Raw genomic sequence first — 21,894 nt, 5'->3', positions numbered from 1 at the left:
CCCTTTCGGACCCTCCTTCTGCTCGGGCAGCTCCCGGCAAGCAGGGGGCCCCCCGGGAGCGGCCCCGCGCTCCGGATCCCGTCCGAGCGCCCCGCCAAGTGGCGCGCCGGAGAGAGAGCGGCGGCGCCGGCCACGCGGCCCGTCCGGGGCGTCCCGTGCGCGCTCAGCCCCGCCTGCCCCGCCGGAGAGGCGGATCCCTGCCCTGGGCGAGGAGGAGGAGGAGAGGAGGAGGAGGGCCCGCCCCGGCCGGCAGGAGCGCGGAGGAGGGCGGAAGGCGCCCAGGGCGCGGCGGCGGCGGCGGCGGCGAAGTTTGCGCGCGGGCCCGTCATGGGCGACGAGGACGAGGAGGCGGCGGCGGCGGCGGCGGCGTTCGAGCGGGACTGGCGCGCCGAGTTCCCGGGGGAGGCGGCTCCTGCGGCGCTGCGGCTGGGCTCGGCGGCCGCCCTGCAGGAGGAGCTGGGCCGGTGCCGGCGGCGGCTGCAGGAGCTCCAGCGCGCCCTGGCCGAGGAGAGGCTCAAGGCGCGCTACCTGGAGGCGGCGCTGGGCACGGCGCCCGCCCCCGCCGCCGCCGCGCGCCCCCGAGGGTCGCCCCCGCCCCCGCCCCCACCGCCCGGCCAGCGAGCGAGAGGCGGCCCCCGGTGCCGGCCGGCGCGGCGGCCCCCCGTCCCCCCGCCCCGAGCCCAGAGGCCGCCGGACCGGCCACCCCCGTCGCCGCCAGCCCGGAGGCAGCCGCAGGTCCCCTCCGCAGAGCCCGGCGGTCCCGGAGACAGCAGCGACCCGGAGCCGAGTGGCGGGACCAGCAGCAGCGGCGGCGGCAGCTCCGACGGCGAGGATGCCTGCTCGGCAGGTAGGTCTGGACTCTGAGAGAGCCGGCTGAGCTCTGGGGGCGAAGCAAAACCTCCCTAGCCCGCGGCAGTATACCTCCGAGCGCCAGCACCCCGGGATAGGGAGGTTTGGCGTCGCCACCAGAGATCAGCCGGCTCCCTCGCGCCTGAATTGGTCTAAAGTTATCTTGACACCTGGCTAAAACTAATTTGACATCTGGTGGCACAGAGTTCCGTAAATGAGTTCCCCAGGTGGAAAGACTTTGTGGGATCCCCCTTTTATAAGGAAGGAGGGACAACAGTATCCAGCACTGGCGCTGGAAGGTATACTGCCTCTGGATAGGGAGGTTTTGCTTCTCTGGCAGAGCTCAGCTGGCCCCATCGCACCTGAATCGGTCTAACCATTGGCGAAAGCCAGAGGACTAACTTGACATCTGGTGGCAGAGAGTTCCACAGATGAATTCCCGAGGTGGAAAAGCTTTGTGGGGGCTGCTTTTATAAGAGGGGAGTGACAACAGTACCTGGTTGCTGAATATACCTTTCCACACCCCAGGTGCCATTCCGCCCCCTCCCCCCCACTGAATCCTGGTTTGTTAACCTTCAAAGCTCAACAACCAAACAGTGCCTGCTTAGAAACTGTACCTTTGTTTCTGGACCCCCAATTCCTAATTCCAGATGTGTGGGAAATTGTTGGGAAGAGGTCATCCAGCCCTTTGGCCTGGATTCATAGCCAGGCGGTGTAACCTGGCCAGAGTGCCAAACTAGTTGTTGCCGAAGGATTTTGCGCCGTGCCAGCATGAGGTGGTCGACTGGGCACTTGCTTAGAAAAGGACTCCCCCAGCGACTGAACAAAACCCCAGCGCTGCGCTGTATATTCCGGCTTTGAAGACTTTGGGTCTATTAAATTCCTTTGGCGTGTTCAGCTGCATAAATATCTCTCCGTTTGAGCTTCTTCCCTCGGGGGAGGCTTTGAGGCTGGCAAACCCCAAGACTTCATTTGCGCGATGGGCTGTGTTCCAGTTACGAATGTCGGGGCTTGGCACGGGCCACATGGCATGGGAGAGGGTGCGCTTTCCGGGGGTTTTGAGGGCCGCCGTTCTCCCACGCCTTCCGAACGATTCTTTCCTAGATCTGCTGCATCAAAGTCTGTGATTTTCCTGGGATAGCAGCGGATTGATTTTGTTGGTTGGATTTATTTTGTTTTGTTGAGATGTGTGAGTTCATCACTGGGCAATGCTGTACATCTGGGGTGTCCAACTCTGGCGCCCCAGATGTTCATGGACTACGATTCCCATCAGCCCCCTGCCAGTGTGGCTTTACCATACTGCAGGGGAGTCCAACTCTGGTGCCCCAGATGTTCATGGACTACGATTCCCATCAGCCCCCTGCCAGTGTGGCTTTACCATACTGCAGGGGAGTCCAACTCTGGTGCCCCAGATGTTCATGGACTACGATTCCCATCAGCCCCCTGCCAGTGTGGCTTTACCATACTTCAGGGGAGTCCAACTCTGGTGCCCCAGATGTTCATGGACTACGATTCCCATCAGCCCCCTGTCAGCATGGCTTTACCATTACTGCAGGGGTGTCCAACTCTGGTGCCCCAGATGTTCATGGACTACGATTCCCATCAGCCCCCTGTCAGCATGGCTTTACCATACTGCAGGGGTGTCCAACTCTGGCGCCCCAGATGTTCACGGACTACGATTCCCATCAGCCCCCTGCCAGTGTGGCTTTACCATACTGCAGGGGAGTCCAACTCTGGTGCCCCAGATGTTCATGGACTACGATTCCCATCAGCCCCCTGCCAGCATGGCTTTACCATTACTGCAGGGGTGTCCAACTCTGGTGCCCCAGATGTTCATGGACTACGATTCCCAGCAGCCCCCTGCCAGCATGGCTTTACCATTACTGCAGGGGTGTCCAACTCTGGTGCCCCAGATGTTCATGGACTACGATTCCCATCAGCCCCCTGTCAGCATGGCTTTACCATACTGCAGGGGTGTCCAACTCTGGTGCCCCAGATGTTCATGGACTACAATTCCCATCAGCCCATCAATTGACCATGCTGGCAGGGACTGATGGGAATCGTAGTTCATGAACATCTGGGGCGCCAGAGTTGGACACCCCTGCAGTACATGTTTGAATGACCGCCACAAATGGATGTTGGACGTTACCTGTCCTCAATGCTCCTGCGGACTTCTTCCATGGAACGAGTGCATGCGCTTGACTTTCAGTTCCTGAGGGCAGGTTCACATAGACTGTGGGTTTGTAACCTGTGGCTCTCCAGATGTTCATGGACTACAATTCCCATCAGCCCCTGCCACAAGACAGTTTGTTGCTCTTGAGAACTGGAGGCTGAACAGGCCACCTGTGTTACATTTGAGTGATGTGAAAAATCTGTTGTGTTGTATCTGCCGCAACCCTGCTTAAAAGAAGAGGAGTTAAATATTTATACCCCGCTTTTCTCTCCTATAAGGAGACTTGAGTTGGCTTACAAGCTCCTTTCTGTTCCTCTCCCCTCAACAGATGCCTTGTGAGGTAGGTGGGGCTGAGAGAGTTCAGAGAGAACTGTGACTAGCCCAAGGTCACCCAGCGAGATTCATATGCGCGAACGGGGAAACAAATCCAGTTCACGAGATAAGAATCTGCCGCTCGTGTGGAGGAGTGGGGAATCAAACCTGGTTCTCCAAATTAGAGTACACTGCCCTTACCTATTGCACCATGCTGGCTGTACTACACACCCAAGACATTGCCAATAATGGGGAAGGCATCTGTCTAACACAAGGTGGGAAGAAACTTTAACCCAGATTTTTCTTGGTTTGTTGACACACACACACACACAAAGCCAAACAAAAAAACCCAACCTGCAGTCAGAAGGTTTATGTTGTCTGGTGCAGTTTGGGTAGTGGTGCGTCAATGGGTTCAGGGGGCAGAAAATTTGATCAGACAAGCGGTTTGTGGTGGGGGGGTGTCCTCTGGCGCTGGGAAGGGCCATCAAGTTGCAGCCAACTTATTGCGCTGCCATAGAGTTGTCAAGGCAAGAAAGGAACAGAGGTGGTTTGATGTTGCCTCCCTCTGGGCAGCAAGCCTGGACTTCCTTGGTGGTCTCCTATGTGAGCAGCAGCCAGGGCTGACCCTGTTTAGCTCCCAAGATCTGGCAAGATTGGCCCTCCTGGACCATCTAGGACAGGGGTCTTCAAACTATGGCCCTCCAGATGTTCATGGACTACAATTCCCATCAGCCCCTGCCAGCATGGCCAAGTGGCAGGGCTGATGGGAATTGTAGTTCATGAACATCTGGGGGCCCATAGTTTGAAGACCCCTGATCTAGGACATGGCTGCTGTCTTCCGGATCCTGTCATATTCCTTGGCCTGTTATTGCTTGTACCCTACATGCTGGCAGGGGCTGATGGGAATTGTAGTCCATGAACACCTGGAGTGCCATAGGTTCACCACCACGGGCTTGTACCATTCCCTAGGCCTTTGTTAAGTGTTGTTAGTCTTCAAGATTCCACTGTTTTGTTTCCCTGACAAGTACTTTCTTGCTACTCTTGACGTCATGACACCAAAGCGTGAAATATCTTTCACAAACCACTTTGGAATAACTTTATTGGCCTAATGGGTGAAACTGGGTGTAATCTCATCACCAATTGGTTAACATTTGACGGGACCCTTTGCCCAGATTTGGGGGGTAGGGGGGTAGGCAGATCTAGGTGATAAGTAGCCCAAATGACCACTACCAGGCAAGATGAAATGACGGTCTCCTTGAATGCTGGAGACGGGATACTAAAGTTTAAGCATTTCCAATTGCTATGTTTTACTCTTTTTCTTGAAGCCGGAAAAAAAATTAACAAATGCAGGTTTTGCTTGCAAAATGGAGGAATGGTGGAGACTAGATCTGTTGAATTTCTGCCATGCTGTTAAAGAATACAGCAGCTGTGGTGGAAGGAAGGGGAAACCAATCGTGTGTGGAACTCTTTGCAAGCTAGTGTCTGAAATGTGGAAGCAAGTTCCAAACAATGTATTGTCGAAGGCTTTCACGGCTGGAATCACTGGGGTGTTGTGGGATTTCCGGGCTGTATGGCCGTGTTCCAGTAGCATTTTCTCCTGACCTTTCACCTGCATCTGTGGCTGGCATCTTCAGAGGATCTTCTGAAGATGCCAGCCCCAGGTGCAGGTGAAAAGTCAGGAGAAAATGCTACTGGATCACGGCCATACAGCCCGGAAACCCCACAACACCTCAGGTTCCAAACAGATTTGGTAGATTGACTAGGAATGTTAAAACACTCCCTACCCTAGGGAGTGCCGTGTTTTTTTGGCTACAGGAATATGACTGGCACATAAGCAAGAGTCCTGGAGCCTCTTAAAATTAATCTGTCATTCTTCGTATCACTCAGCTTGGTACATGACTCCCTTTGACACACTGGTTTGGGGAAGCTCAATGGGTACACAGTCGAATTGAATGCATCATTACATTCAGCTACCTCACGCTGAGTCAGATTCTGTCAAGATCAGTGTTGTATCCTCTGACTGGCAGGGGCTCTCCAAGATTCCAGGAGATCTTTCTGGTCACCTACTGCCTCATCCCTCTTTCAGCTGGGCACTAAACCTGCGATCTTCGGCAATCCAAGATTATCTGTTACGGAGCCATCACTTCCCCATGAAAGGGGTGCCCAGTGAGTGGAGAGAAAATCCTGCGGTTAGGTATGCTCTGTGATCGGTGTCATAAAAAGCTTGTGGCATGTTTTAGGTAGTGGTGTGTGTATATGCATGTGTTCTTGCTTTATTTGGCACATAATTTCATGTGGGGCTGCTTCTAGAGAAAATAAGGGACTCCTTGTTCCAGCTTCTTAGATTGTGCTGGGTGACACTCACATATGGGTCACGTGCTTCTAAGACTGTCTCCAAAAACCACAGGATCTACGTACCTCTTTCGTTAAAAAAGCAAGGTTAAGATTTTGAGGATGCTGAATTCCGGCTCCCGGTTTTGGGGTGTCCACGGAGTAATCGGCAAACGTTGCGTGTTCCTTTTGCAATCTGGAAGCTTCTCGGTTCGAATTCTGAATTGGTCGAGGTCAAGCTGCTGTGTCCATCCTTCCACCCTCTGATGGAAGATCACTTGCTTTATTGCAATGCTGATAGTATACCAGTGGTGGCGAGCCTATGGCATGGGTGCCAGAGGTGGCACTCAGAGCCCTCTCTGTGGGCACGTGCAAATAGAATTCGTCATGTGGGTAGGAAATCACCTCCCCCCCCCCCCCACATCTAGGCTGGCCTGGGCCGCTGGGCTCGATTATTAGCATTAAACCTAAGACCTAGTTTTGGGGAAGCTGTGTAGGTAACCCTGTTAAGCGCTGTTAAACCCCACTGATTTTCATGCAAAGAACTAAAGCACGATCCTTTACCTGGGAGTAAGCTCGGTTGTTGGCAATGGGGCTTGCTTCTGAGTAAACACTCCTAGGGTCGTGATTCACCCGTTGGAAGAGTTGCACGGTTGCTTCAAAGCAAAGCCACCGACTACCACCAAGCTTACTCCCGATTAACGCACGCCTCGGAGCCAACCATTTTTTCTTAACTGAAACCTCAGTATTGAGATTAAATTGCTGTGTTGGCACTTTGCGATAAATAAGTGGGTTTTGGGTTGCAATTTGGGCACTCGGTCTCGAAAAGGTTCACCATCACTGTAGTATACTCTGGACTTGTGTGTGTGTGTGTGAGAGAGAGAGAGAGAGAGAGAGTGAGTGAGAGTGAGTGAGAGAGAGAGAGAGAGAGAGAGAGAGAGAGAGAGAGAGAGAGGCCTCTTTGAAACCTGTGACCTGCTGGCCGTGTCCACGTGACTTGTTCCAATTAGCTAAAAGACATCTTGGCAGCACTGCTCCAGTTCAGGTCAAGAAGAGTAGGTTTGAATTTCTTCCACGTATCCTGAAAAATCTGGGCAGCAGCTAGTTTGGCAGGAAACTGCTTTTCCTAATGGCAGGGTGGGTGTTGGTGATGAGAGGAAGCCCCCCCCCCCCCCGGCAAAATGGCCTTTTGCCACAGAAACTGCTCAGAGACACCTCTCTCTTGCTTTGGGGACAGGCAATGGAGGTACTGTCTGACAATATTGCATGATTGGCCCCAACAAATGTTTTTGACACTTTCCCTAGACACTTCAGCACTGTTCCTCCCCCCCTTTCTGACTAACGTCTGACATGTAGAGTTGCTTTGGGGGGCATGTAGCTCTGATTGTCAGGACAATGCAGTGCCAATTAATTCCTCTGCAGTTTTTAGCTTGTACAATTTGGGAGGGTCGTGCAGGTTTGGAAGAGTTATATATTGGAGGTTTGAGAACTGGGTGATAGACTGGAGCTGTGTGGCACATTTTGATTTCTCGTCAACACACACACACACACCTCTATAAACATATATGCCACAGAGAAGATTTTCCCCTCTCAAACTTGGTGTCTGTGCTGTTCGGGAAATGCTGTGAGCCTCCTTTGCTGCAGATGTCATTTTCTGTGGTTGAAGTTTGATAAAAAGACCTCTGTGGCGATCGCTTGTGCTGCCTCTTATTTCTGTTTTCAATCTTCGTGCAGATCTTTGAGACACAAAGATGACTAACTGTTCCTCTGCAATTGCAAATGTAGGTCTTGAAACTGGGGGCAGGAATCAGCCTTTGGAGAATCTCGGCTGTAGTTTTCTGGGAATCGAGCAAGCATCTAGTTGTCCGGAGCATCCTTTAAGCGTCTGAAGCAGAATAATTTTAAAAGTTCTTTGTTTTGGAATAATGACCAATTGTTCATCATGTGCTTCTGAAAGAATACAGTATTGCTGGAAATGTGGAATGAGTTGCCATCAGCTGACGAGACACTCAACCCTCCTTTTTCCCTTTTCAGCAGAGTCCAATTAGAAGTTAATTATAAAGCAGACTTTGACGGTAGCAGTGGGCTCAGTGGCAGCTGGTAAAGTGAAGTTTGCAGAAAAGGATGACCACGTTGCACACCAGAACAAACAATGATATAATATAAATCACATTTCTATCAACTTCTTCTGTATTTTTCAAAGTGAACTACCACCAATATTCCTACAAACAATATTCCTGTAAGCCTGATCAGCGCGGATGCGTGTACCACAAGGACTGATTCTTTTCTGTGAAGAAAAATGTAGAGTGGTAAGCATAAGCATTTTATTGTCATTGTGCACGCACAACGAAATTTACAGCAGCATTCCTCGATGCACACAATTTCAGACTCATACCCCATCCTCACTTTCCCCTTCCTCCACCCATCCCTGCACAGCCCCAAACACATCAACACGAAGTAATATCCCTCATATGTATGAATGAAGATAATATTGTGACATGATATGTTTAATGGTTTATAGGAACATTGGTGGTAGTTCACTTAGAAAAATACAGAAGAAGTTTATAGAAATGTGATTTATATTATATCATTGTTCTGGTGTGCAACGTGGTCATCCCTTCCTGCACTTTGTCGTTGCACACTGATTCGTTTGGGTAAAGTGAAGTTTGCCCCAGATAATCCCGATGCATGAATGATGTGGAGGTCAGCCCAGGAAGGAAGGGTCAACCTCTGCTGGAAATGTTTTCAGCTCCTTTGCATTTGTAGCTGAACTCATGGAAAGAAATTCCAGTCTCTTCTGTGGCTTGTATATCTTAGTCCAGTGATGCCGAACCTTTTTGAGACCGAGTGCCCAAATTGCAACCCCAAACCTGCGTATTTATCGCAAAGTGCCAACACGGCAATTTAACCTGAACACTGAGGTTTTAGTTTAGAAAAAACGGTTGGCTCCGAGGCATGCGTTACTCGGGAGTAAGCTTGTGGTAGTCGGTGGCTTTGCTTTGAAGCAACCGTGCATCTCTTCCAACGGGTGAATCACGACCTTAGGAGGGTTTACTCAGAAGCAAGCCCCATTGCCAGCAACCGAGCTTACTCCCAGGTAAAGGATCACACTTTAGTTCTTCGCATGAAAGTCAGTGGGGTTTAACAGCGCTTAACAGGGTTACCTACACTGCTTCCCCAAAACTTGGTCTTAAGTTTAATGCTAATCATCGAGCCCAGCGGCCCAGGCCAGCCTAGATGTGTGGAGGGGGCACTCTGTTTGCACGTGCCCACAAAGAGGGCTCTGAGTGCCACCTCTGGCACCCGTGCCATAGGTTCGCCACCACTGTCTTAGTCTTAGTCCAACTTTGGTCAGCCCAGTAGCTGTGACCCTTCCTGGAATTTGCCAAATTGTCCAAGCTTTGGTCACGGCTAGATATAATTTTTTTTAATGTTTCCCATCTTGTGCTGTCTTGAAGATTCTTGTTCTGATGTGTCAGTTAGTACAAAATCCCATAACAAGATGATTGGATAGGGCTACCTGTAGCCCAGATTAATTCCAAGAGAGATATTATTCTCAACTGAAGTGAAAAGAGTTCCCTTTTTGACAGCGTGATCCCACCTTGTGACTCTCAACACTTACAAAAAATTACAGCGAACGATTTTCCAACTTGTTCTTTTTTTCTTTCATAAGAAATAACTTACAGAACAGTCAATCAAATATAGAAAACAATAATTAACATATAATGGTTCTGGCCTGTCGTTCTCAAACAGATAGGAGAGTCTCAAACCCTTTCTAACTTTTGTCAAGCTGGGTCCCATAGAGATGGATGGACTTTCCGGCTTTGTTTTGCCTTTGCTGAGCTGCCTGTTCTTCTCGTCAAGGGCTCCAACATAGTCCTAGAATATCAAAATATAGTTCATACCAAACTTGAGAGTTCTTCGGAGGTAGACTACCTACAGCTTCAGGCTCTCCAACAAATCTGGGAGAATTCATATAACATCCATTTGCAACATTCATAACAGAAAATCAAAATGCAAACTGTTAGGCACCAATATAAACACAACCCTCCTTTTCACCAAACAAATACAAATATTCTCATGCCTGGAATATAAATATATAGTACATAACAATGTTGGGAGTCCTTCAGAGGTGAACTACCTGCAGCTTGTGGCTCTCCAACAAATCTTGGAGAATTGCATCTTTTCTTCTTTATATGGGAATATCCCAACTCTTTAGCTCCCATAGTGGACTCTGGGTTACATGCCCATGTACTTTTGAGTACCGTTCAAAGTGCTAGTTGCGATCTTTAAAGCTGTCTGGGACACGGAGTTATCTCCAGGCCCACTTTCTACTGTCTGAACCTGCTCCTGAAATGAGATTACCCATTGAGACCTTGATTTTTCCTCCACTCCTGCTCCAGTGCCAGAAGTTGGGAGCATCCAATGAGGCTGCTGGACAGAACAGTCAAAGTAGATGACTATTTCATATAATTCACGTGTGGAACTTACTGCCACAGGATGTCAGAGTAACCTTGGTGGCTTCATAAGGGTTTGGAGGTTTGGTCTGCCAAGAGCTGTTAGCAGCGTAGCTAAATGGAACCTCCAAGGTCAGAGACAGCGCACCTCTGAATGGCAGTTGCTGGGTGAAAACAGCAGCAGGAGGGTTTAATTCTGTATCTCTGCTGGGACATCCAGTTGCCTACTGAGCAAAACAAGACTAGATGCTCCAGGGTTGGATCCAGCAGGCTGTTCTGATCAGTGGCGTATCTGCCAGAGGTATGAGGGGGGGTGGGTTGAACTGACCCCAGGCACCAACATGCCCCCCCCCCCCGCAAAATTGCACGGAGAGGCACCCCCACCTGCGTTCCCCCCTTCGCCGCCTGGGACTACCACTGCCCTCCTCCGCTGGCTGATTTGTTCCTATGTTCATTGTAAAGCATTAGTGCTGACCTTTAAAGGTTTCGAAGGCCTTCTGCCCACAAGCTGAGAGAACTCTCTCTTCCTTTATTGAACTGCAGCTCTTGCAGAAGGCTATCCCATGGAGGTCTGAAAGCAACTGCAGCCCAGGCTTGGGCCTTCTCCTTAGTAGCGTCAACATTGTGGGATGTCCTCTTCTGTATTAAAATCCCAGTGATGAGGTTTTTAGACAAACCTGGGACTGACATTAATTCTCTGGGCAGTTTTGTTTGGGACAGTAGCTTGTTGATTTTAATTGTGTTTCAGTTTGAATCACCTTGTGTCTTGTTGAATAAAGTGTTGTATATGTAACCTTCAGTGAAATAAATTACATTCCCTCAGAGACAAGGTGAGCAGCGGCTAGGCTTTCTTTGCAGCAACTGGTTGCCTGTGGAACTCCTTGCCCCTGGATATTCTTTATGTACCTAGGTCATCTGCTTTTGCTTGGTTAAAATCCTTGGTTAGTTAGATTTTTTAAAATTGTGATTTCCCCCTTTCTCTGGGGAGTCCACTGTTTGTAGTGAGTTCATTTTTAACGGCTAGCAGTCTGTAAGGCTGATAATGGTAACTCTTCTGCCTGTCTTGTGTGCCGCATGATTACAGGCAGGGTATATAACATTAAAATGAGCACCGTGCTCATAAACAAAGTTCAGGAATTGCTGGCAGCAGTGTGGTGAAATTCCTCGCACGCTTGATGATCACGCCCTGCATTGCAAAAATTCTGAATAACAGCAATCCATCTCAAGAGGAGAGAGCTCTTGGATGGCAATCGTGAATGGGATACAAATACTGTGGCGCTGTTACTCTCTTTGCTCCCATAATGTGTGAAAGGGATGCTAAGAGCAGCAGTGGCGTAGGAGGTTAAGAGCTCGTGTATCTAATCTGGAGGAACCGGGTTTGATTCTCTGCTCTGCCGCCTGAGCTGTGGAGGCTTATCTGGGGAATTCAGATTAGCCTGTACACTCCCACAAACGCCAGCTGGGTGACCTTGGGCTAGTCACAGCTTCTCGGAGATCTCTCAGGGCCACCTGAGAGTGTGTGTTTGTTGTGAGGTGTTTGTTGTGAGGGGGGAAGGGCAAGGAGATTGTAAGCCCCTTTGAGTCTCCTGCAGGAGAGAAAGGGGGGATATAATTCCAAACTACTCCTCCTCCTCCTCCTCCTCCTCCTCCTCCTCCTTCTTCTTCTTCTTCTTCTTCTAATTTATAAGGCAACCTATGGATTTCTCTCATCCATGTGAAGTGTGGCAATAAGTGTGAAGGGAGTGATTGAGTTTAGGACAAAGTGAGATAATCGCCAATGCCCTTAATCAGGTTTGTTGGCTTAGATAGGGCGTAGCTTTGTGTTGAGTGCAGATTGTGAAACTCTACTTGTAAACTGGACCAGAGACAACAAAAAAGAGCAGGTGAGGCCAGATTTCCAGGGATGGGGGTGGGGGGTCTTCTGTTCTTTTCCAGAAGCAGCAGTGGCAGCCAAAAGATTGCAGATGCACCTTAATAGATTGGAGGCGCAAACGTCAGTCCAAATTCTACACCCCAAGTTTTGCCAAAATTCAGGGCCCATCCTCCTGTGCGCAGGAACCTCCCCAACGAATAGAACTGATTTAGTCGGTCCTGTGCTCTGACAAAAGTTACAAAATCCAGACATTACTGTCGGCTTGGACAATTATTTTGTTTCCCGGGATCCCCACCCCACTGGTATGTATGTGCTCCCACTGTGCGCATCCTGCATCTCTAAGGATTCTGTACGGTTAAGCCTGGTTTGCTCACTCCTTTTCATCACGAGCAAGAGCCCTCTGCCCATGCCCAGAGGCCTCTGTTCTCTCTGTGGTCTGTGAATTTGGTAGGTCGAATGGGCTTGATCGATCTTTGGGGCTGAGCTGGGGTCGGCAGGTGTGTAGTTGGGAAACGACAATCTAATTAGTCAGTATTTGTTAAGTTGAATGCAAGGGGAGACAGAGGGATTTCGACCGGTGGTGAAGCTGAAAGGGTGGGCCCGGGCAGCTTTCTTATCGCTTTGACTGCAGAAGGCAAACAGATAAAAGGCATTTTGATTTCTTCACGCAACGTATGATTGGCGTTTGGAATATGCTGCCACAGGAGGTGGCTTGAACAGATTTACGGAGGAGAAGTCGATCTATGGCTCCCAATCTTGAGATTGCAAATGCCTTAGCAGCAGACCAGGAGAAGCAGCAGCAGTAGTAGAAGGCCATTGCTTTCACATCCTGCACGTGAGCTCCCAAAGGCACCTGGTCAGAGGTGGGATCCAGCAGGTCCTCACAGGTTCCCGAGAGAAGGTTACTAATTATTTGTGTGTGCCGAGAGGGGGTTACTAACTGGTGATTTTGCCACGTGATTCTTGTCTTAGTTACGCCCTCCTCTCAGCAGTAGCGCACAGAACTTGAAGTGGTCTAGCAGGAGGTGCACCGGCGTGCGTGGCAGCCTGTGCCTGCGTGCATTTGTTTCCCGCCCAAGGACCGGCGCAGCGGCTGCGTCCTTGCCACAGCCCCGCCCCTGGAATGCCCCACCCCCAGAATGCCTGGCCACACCCCCATCGTGCCCCGCCCAGTCCCATTGGCGCTACGCCACAGTTTGAATCCCACCACCATGGGAACCTGTTTCTAAAATTTTTGGATCCCACCACTGCACCTGGTGGGCCACTGCGAGTAGTAGAGTTCTGGACTAGATGGACTCTGGTCTGATCCAGCAGGCTCTTTCTTATGTTCTTACGATAGCATTTGAGATTTGGGGTTGCCTCAAAAGCCACAGTGGCTGTTTGCAGAGTCGAGTCTTGTGTACCCCCCCCCCAAAAAAAAAGTTTGACACGCTTATGGTTGAATATGCAAAACTGAACGCTGAAAGAGGCAGGCTGGCCTGAATAGGAAACTAGTGAGAAATTGGGGGGGGGGGGGGGCTGACCTCCTTACTCAGCCTATGTGCAGTGGTGGCGAACCTTCGGCACTCCAGATGTTATGGACTGCAATTACCATCAGCCCCTGCCAATTGGCCATGCTGGCTGGGGCTGATGGGAATTGTAGTCCATAACATCTGGAGTGCCAAAGGTTCGCCACCACGGGCCTATGGGCTTCCCATTGATGTCTGGCTGTTTCATTCAGTCTGTGTTTGTATCGGTCTTTCACCACATGGTGGTGCCAGGTGAGGTGTTCTTGCCTCAGGGAGATTGTGTGAGTGGGGGAAAAGTTGCACAAAGCAAAACAGGGAAGCCAAAGGTCTGCTTCGAGCACCTGCTTTGCTGATTGCATGAACCCTGGGAGCGATTACTTCACCCCCTTTCCCCGCAAACACCTTCATGCTGATCTGGCTTCTTTGTTAGAACGTTTGAAGCTGAGAGAATGGGCAGGAGAGCCCTGTGTACAATTTCCCCCCAATCCCAGGAAAAGCAAGGCAGGTGTTTTATAACCCTGAGGCCTACAGAGTTGTCGGTAGTCTTATGTCCAGTGTGATTTTAATTAATGCAATTATGTTTTAATAATGTTTTGAAAGAGAGCCACTGTGCTGTAGTGCAGAGGTGGGATCCAGCAGGTTCTCACAGGTTCCCGAGAGTAGGTTACTAATTATTTGTGTGTGCCGAGAGGGGGTTACTAATTGGTGATTTTGCCACGTGATCTTTGCCTTAGTTACGCCCCTCCTCTCAGCAGTAGCGCGCAGAACTTGAAGCAGTCTAGCAGGAAGTGCACCGGCGTGCGTGGCAGCCTGCGCCTGCGTGCATTCGTTTCCCACCCAAGGACCGGTGCAGCGGCTGCGTCCTTGCCACAGCCCCGCCCAGGAATGCCCCGCTCCCGGAATGCCCGGCCACGCCCCCGTCATGCCCCGCCCAGCCCCATTGGCATTACGCCACAGTTTGAATCCCACCACCATGGGAACCTGTTACTAAAATTTTTGGATCCCACCACTGCTGTAGCGTTTACGCCTTCTACGATGTGACTGCCCAAAAGAATAATGATACTATAAAATATGACACGATGAATAATCAAGGAAAAATCAAACCTTGGCAAGAAATTGAAGAAGGGAAAAATAGCCAACAGATGGCATACTTTCAAGTAGCATCAAGATTAAGAAGTTTAAAGATAGCTGGAGGTGTTTTAAGAGAAATGTCAGAATTTGAAAAAAAAATTCATCAGCAGAAACAACATTTAATGGGAAGAATTTATAAGTTACTACTCAAATGTGCCTCTGAAACAAAACAAGTCAAAAATGGCATGTTAAAGTGGGTGCAAAAATTTCAAGAGGAGATTGCTTTTCAACAATGGGAATCATAATTGACTTTTTCACAAGGCGAATCATTTACTACATGCCGTTTATTGAAAGAAAATTGGTACGAAATGTTTTACAGATGGTACATAACCCCGGAAGATATTAGGAAAATGGACAAAAAATATAAGGGAACATGTTGGAAATGTCAGTAAAAAGTTGTAGCGTTCTTCCATATGTGGCGGACCTGTAAAATGCAAAATAAATCTGGATAACTATTCATATAGAAATGCCAAAAAAAAAATGTAAGTAAATTTCAAAAGAACCCAAAAACTACATTGTTGGGCATTCTTCCAAAAAACCTACCAACAAAACAACAATAACTATTCCCGCATTTATTAACCGCAGCAACAACGGCAGCTGGAAAATGGAGAAATTTCCCAATCAAGAAAATTGGAAAGACAAAATGAGAGAGTACTTCAATATGACTAAATTGACTAACGATAGAATTGTATTATTATGCCTGGGAACTCTGCTGTAAGTATTATATAATGTAAATATTTAATCTGGCATATATGTGGTCATTTATTATGTATGTATTGAAGAATAATGCATACTTAAGAACATAAGAACTAGCCTGCTGGATCAGACCAGAATCCATCTAGTCCAGCACTCTGCTACTCGCAGTGGCCCACCAGGTGCCTTTGGGAGCTCACATGCAGGATGTGAAAGTAAGGGCCTTCTGCTGCTGCTGCTGCTCCCGAGCACCTGGTCTGCTCAGGCATCTGCAACCTCAGATCAAGGAGGATCAAGATTGGTAGCCATAGATCGACTTCTCCTCCATAAATCTGTCCAAGCCCTTTTCAAAGCTATCCAGGTTAGTGGCCATCACCACCTACTTGTTTTTACATATGCTCTATATCAGTGATGGTGAACCTTTTCAAGACCGAGTGCCCAAATTGCAACCCAAAACCCATTTATTTATCGCAAAGTGCCAACATGACAATTTAACCCGAGGTTAATCTGAAGTTTTAGTTTAGAAAAAATGGTTGGCTTCGAGGCGTGCGTTACTCGGGAGTAAGCTTGGTAGTAGTTGGTGGCTTTGCTTTGAAGCAACCATGCAACTCTTCCAACGGGTGAATCACGACCCTAGGAGGGTTTACTCAGAAGCAAGCCCCATTGCCAGCAACTGAGCTTACTCCCAGCTAAAGGATCATGCTTTACTTCTTCGCATGAAAATCAGTTGGGTTTAACAGCACTTAACAGTGTTACCTACACTGCTTCCCCAAAACTAGGTTTAATTCTAATAATCGAGCCCAGCGACCCAGACCAGCCTAGATGTGTGTGTGTGTGGGGGGGGCAACTCTGTCCGTGCCCACAGAGAGGGCTCTGAGTGCCACCTCTGGCACCCGTGCCATAGGTTCGCCACCACTGCCGTATATCTTACCCTATATAATTCACTAACATTCAAATTGACTCGACGACAAACTTTCAACCAATGGGCGCACAGGAGACTGTCCTGCGCACCCGTTGGCTGAGGGTTTGTCCTCACACTCAAAACGGAGAGGCCGCCTGCTCGACCTGGAAAGTCCAACCAGGCCTGCTAATGGCCTCCCCCTCCCCATTCACTCTGCCCTCTCGCTTCCCGCATGCCCTGTCCCTGGTCTGCCAAAAGCCCTCCGGCTTCCCCCACACGCTCTCCCCACCACCATGGCAAATCCCCCTCTGCGCTGGCTGCACAAAAGCTCTCCTGCTTTTCCCCAGCCTCCCAACACCTGACCCAGGAGTGTTTCGCCTGTGGCAGGACAAAACGGCAGCAGGCGGTCTCCCTGCTGACCCGGAAAAAGCATTCCTGCTTCCCCCCCACCCTCTCCCCCACCCCTCACCCAGAAGCAACCCGCCAGCACAGGGGCAAAGGCAGCAGGCCGCCCTTCCCCCTGGCCTGGCCTGACACGAACACACGAATGAAAAGGGTAAAAGATATATGTTTATTAGAGGACTACATTTAGGATAGGAAAGAGGGAAAGGCGGTGTGGTGCTATCAGACAGCATGCTGCCGCCACCATATTATAATGGTTCAGAGCAGCAGACTCTGATCTGAACGACTGGGTTTGATTTCCCGTTCCTCCACATGAGCGGCAGATTCTAATCCGGTGAACGGGATTTGTTTCCCAGCTTCTACTTGAAGCCTGCTGGGTGGCCTTGGGCCCGTCACGGTTCTCTCAGAACTCTCTCAGCCCCACCTATCTGAAGGCGTCCGTTGTGGGGAGAGGAAAGGCAGGCAGGAGTTTGTAAGCCGCTCTGAGAATCCTTACAGGAGAGGAAGATGGGAGATAAATCCAAGCTCCCTCTTTTTCCTTCCTGCTAGCTATAGAGAATGGCGCCTGGGGTCAGCACCTGGTACGGGCACCCCCAGAGGTGGGATCCAGCAGGTTCTCACCAGTTCCTGAGAGTGGGTTACTAATTATTTGAGTGTGCCGAGAGGGGGTTACTAATTGGGTCTGCTTTTCCGTTAGAAATTCCATTAGGTCCCAAAATCATAAAGTCCTGTTGTTTCCTATGTGGCTGGTTAGCGAAGGTAGAAAATGGGATAATTCCCCCTGTTGGGCTGTTTTAAAAACATGTTTTAGAAATATGATAAAGTTCCTGGTTTAGGAAAGTATCCTTCTTTTGATTTCTAGAAACAAAATTAAGTATTTGAAAGTATTAAGTATTTGACAGGCAGCCAATTAGAGGTTGTTTCTGTTGGCAGTAGACGATAGGACTTGCTATAATGAGTTTAAATTATGGACAGACAGATACCAGCTGGAAATTAGGAACTTTTTTTACAGTAAGAGTTTTTTACAGTAACAGAGAAATTAATAATGCCCCGCCCCCGGAATGCCCGGCCACGCCCCTGTCGTGCCCTGCCCAGCCCCATTGGCGCTACGCCTCTGTTTGAACCTGTTTGAACCATGGGAACCTGTTACTAAAATTTTTGGATCCGTCCACTGGGCGCCCCCCCATGCCCCACTTACCTTAGCTGGTGGCTGATCCGGTGGCAGCGGTCCCAAGCAGCCTGGCAGGGTCAGGCAGGGCCAGGTCGGACCAAGGGATTCCTGGCGTGGTGGTGTAGTTCATGGACTACAATTCCCATCAGCATGTAGCACCCCCCCCCACATGACTGAAAGCATCTGCCTAGGGACATGGGTTACCCCATGTCCCTATAGGCCCGTGGTGGCGAACCTTTGGCGCTCCAGATGTTATGGACTACAATTCCCATCAGCCCCTTCCATCATGGTCAATTGGCCGTGCTGGCAGGGGCTGATGGGAATTGCAGTCCATAACATCTGGAGTGCCAAAGGTTCGCCACCACTGCTTATAGGCGGTACACCCCTGAGGTGACTACTTGCTAGCCCTCTGCTGAGTCTTCCGCTCAGTTCTTTTACATGCTAGAGCAGCTAGACATTACTACTTCTAACACCCAGAAAGCACAGCTCCTTGTCCCTGGAGTTTGGCCCAGATTGGCCACAGCCAGCTCAAACACTGGCTGAGTAAACAGCACGACACGCCCAAGATACAACTGCTTGTTTGCCTTTGCTGATAAGGTGAGGTGAGCCCATCCCCAGGGCTTCGTTGCCAGGATCCACGGAGAACAGGGCCCCAGAGGAGATCGTGGGCAGCGCTCTGGCACAAACCGCCTGGCTTGGCTTGGCTCGGCTCGCGGAGGCCCCAGCCTGAGCCAGGCTCTAGCCCTGCAAATCTTGGCAAAGCAACAAGGGAATTTTCCTCCTAGCCCCTGAACTGCAGAAACTGAATGCTCAACTGTTGCTTGTTCAAAGAACCGTCAATTTTGTGTCCTCGTGAAGGAAAAGGAAACGCACGACTGCGTTCAGACCACAGCTCATGCGGAGCTGCAGTTGACGACTCCCTAGTTGAGGATCCAGCTCCAATTTGTTGTGACATCTTAAACGGGGCTTTTCCCTTTCCTTGGTGCCTGCGTTTGCTCCTCTGAGGTGGGCTCGGGACAGAGGGTCTCTAGCTTCCCAAACGTCAGATAGCAAGGGTACTTTTTCCTTGCTGAGTTCAAGTTGCTCCTTCCCTCCTAAGACTCAAAAAGATTTACTTGAAGGAATAAACACTTCCAGATCGGTAACCTCCCCTGTGTGTGTGTTTGATTTTTAAGCTGCTCTCCCCCAAATGGCACAGGGCGGCGTACAACCTAAAAACTTTAAAACATTCAAATTATTTCAATGGAAAACTATGTAAAACCGCAGTAATAAATATTAACGGAACTTTAACTATAAAAGATGGCGATAAAACCTCCCCGCCGGGTGTGCCTCTTGATTGAAAAACTTCCAACTGCAGCTGTCTGAGAGAATTATTCTGCATGTGCTTGCAGGTGAAATGGAATAATCAAGCTGCAGCTGATGCATGGATGTGAACAGTTGGAAGGAGGTGCAGACTGAGCAGGGGATCATGCAGAGGTGCAGTGGCCAGCCTCCGCTACAGAATGATGCTTTGAGTGCACAGGAATTTTGACATTAATTACTTGTTGCGCACTAGTGGAGACTGTTGCACACTAGTTAGAGAACTGTTGCACACTAGACTGTTGCACACTAGTTGCACACTGTTAGAGAAGGTTTGATCCTGCCTGACTCCGTTCATGTCCAGCCAGGCCGGCTTTTTGCTTTGTGTCCGATTCTGGAAAGAGGCAATATTGTGTGTATGTGTGGTTCCTTTAACGTTTCACGTGCAGCACGAAAGTGGGGATGCCGTACCTATATCTGGGAGCAAGGAAGTAGGTGTGCATCACCACCACCAAAAAGCAGGTGAATAGAAGCCTCTGTGGTTGACTGCATGGTCTTCAAAAGCCACGCGAAGATAAGTGACACAAGAACGCGATCCTCGCCTCTCTCTAGTGACACACACTCGTGACGGAAGGACCCTCTTCCTGGTATAACTGCCTTGATAGGAGGCCCGCTTTTAAGAATCTGTTCAAAGAAGCTAGATTCTCTGATCAGTATAACCTGTGCAAAGTGAGCACATTTGTATGATTTCCCCGTATTTTTAAACAATTCTTCATTTTTAACCATAATGAAAAGAGATGAGGAAGCCAGGTTTTTTGGAGGAGTGGGCAGACTAACTTCTTATGTGTGTCCCCCTCCCCCGCCCCGATATTGCAAGAGTTCCTTTCGCTCCCCTGTTAGTTGGAGATGTGGAATCCCAGCCTCACAGTGGGTCTTCCTCAAGTGTCTGATTTGAACCGTGATATGGGATGTTGTTTTAAATTCATTCCTGTGGTGGTGGTTAGTTTTCCGGGCAGTGCGGCCATGGTCTGGTAGATCTTGTTCCTAACTTTTCGCCTGCATCTGTGGCTGGCATCTTCAGAGGTGTGTCACAGAACTTCCCTCTGTGATACACCTCTGAAGATGCCAGCCACAGAATTGCAGAAGTGAAGCGTTCAAAGGTAGATTCTACAACCTAACCTGGAAAACTCACAACTCAGACTTATAAGTTCTGGGTTAACTTGTGCTTTAGACCGGACACTGGTAGCCTTATCAATCATATCCTCCCAACCATGGATCATTGGTGCGGGCAGTTGAAATTAAAATACTTTCCCTAGGATTCTCCTGGGATTCTCATACAAATGCTACCTTCTTCCGAATAAGCAAATACTAAAAGGCGACTCCTTGACCAGAACCTAGGATTCGACAAAGACCAAGCAGCAGTAACTGTTTCCCCTTCTTTTTCAACATCAAATTCAAACCAATCTGATGGCAGACTATCTGAGTATACTCCAAGAGCCGAGGCTTAGATGGATATACACAAGGGCTCGTTGTAATTCCTTCCCTTGTTCTGTGCTCAAAGGGAGGTTTCTTAAGAATTGACTGCAAGGCTGAGAGGAAATGCCCCACTGTACTATAGTGGGTGCAATCCATGGAACATATAATGCTTAACTGCCCCCCAAATGCGAGGGAAGCTAGGACCAGGCTTTTGACTTTCTTCCTGCTAAGTTTTAGGAATACTCTGTTGCTGGGAAGGTGGCATTCCTACTAAACAACTCTTCTTCTGTGATTTTTACTAGAATTCTGTAGCTAGGTTCCTTTTGGGAACTTTGGAATATACCTGTGATGGTTTTATGTATGGAACATTTGTCTGGATAATGCTGGTTGTTATATTACATTGTTATGCCTAATAAAGGATGTATGTATGTATATTGTATGTATGTATGTATGTATGTATGTATGTATGTATGTATGTATGTGAGTTTAAGACCACAATAGCCACTTGAAAAGCCGACCTTTTAACACAGGGTGAGGGCTGCTTTAACGCTCAAAGAGCCATTTGGACCAGTTTTCCCTTAGGAAGAAACACTTGGAGCCGCCAAAATAATTTTTTTTGACATTTCAAAATAAAGATAACACTGTATATATTGGGTTTTTTAACCTTTTCTCAACCATTCGAAGGCGCGTGGTGCGTCAGCCCTTCTGCCGCAGGCAAGGATAAGGGTAACAGCTTGGCCCTCGCGCTGCGAGAAAGCCGCCCAGCTCCCAGCAGCCGGTGTTGAGGCTTGGCCCAGTTAACTATTAATGTGGACAATTGAATTAAGCGCCCTCCTGCCTGCAGAGGAGCAAGAGATGGAAACGGCTGACTCGGCTCGATGGAGCCGCTGCTGCAAGAGCAGAAGAGCATGCGGCTCTCACGCGCAGAGTTCCCTACCCTGTTTAACAGAACAGGCAGAAATCCAGCCAGGTGAAATATTTTCTATCCAGTTGCATTTTCCTACACCAAGGAGAATTGTACCTATTAGCACATTACCCAAGGATCATGAGCCCGCTGGGTAGTGCCAAGGAGTTCAGGATATGTATAACAGGAGGAGGGGGGGGAGGGAGGGAGGAGAAGAAATCCTAAAAGTAGCAACAGCATCAGTCTTCCCTTGAACTTGCCCTTGGGGCTTTGAGAACATTTGGTACAATTGAAAAGGTGCTGCGTGTGTGCATCCTGTATGTTAGTATTGAGAGGTTTCATTTCCCCCATTGATTAGCTGTCTTACTGTGGTGCGAAACATCCAGTTCGGATCTTCCATTGCTGCTTTCGCTG

The 21,894-nt window shown here is 49.3% G+C and overlaps 1 protein-coding gene across 1 annotated transcript in view; it reads left to right on the top strand.

Moving 5' to 3' along the window:
• Positions 1–620: 620 nt before the first annotated feature.
• Positions 621–21,894, top strand: part of ABR (ABR activator of RhoGEF and GTPase) — a 116,700-nt gene continuing 95,426 nt past the window's right edge. The window contains exon 1 of the mRNA XM_048519394.1: positions 621–847. The gene's annotated coding sequence lies outside the window, so the exon portion shown is untranslated. The remainder of the gene's footprint in view (positions 848–21,894) is intronic.

The sequence above is a fragment of the Sphaerodactylus townsendi genome, linkage group LG16 (genome assembly GCF_021028975.2).
Source record: "Sphaerodactylus townsendi isolate TG3544 linkage group LG16, MPM_Stown_v2.3, whole genome shotgun sequence".
Lineage (NCBI taxonomy): Eukaryota > Metazoa > Chordata > Lepidosauria > Squamata > Sphaerodactylidae > Sphaerodactylus > Sphaerodactylus townsendi.
The sequence above is the reverse complement of the archived record's forward strand: the minus strand, read 5'-3'. Positions and strand labels throughout refer to the sequence as shown.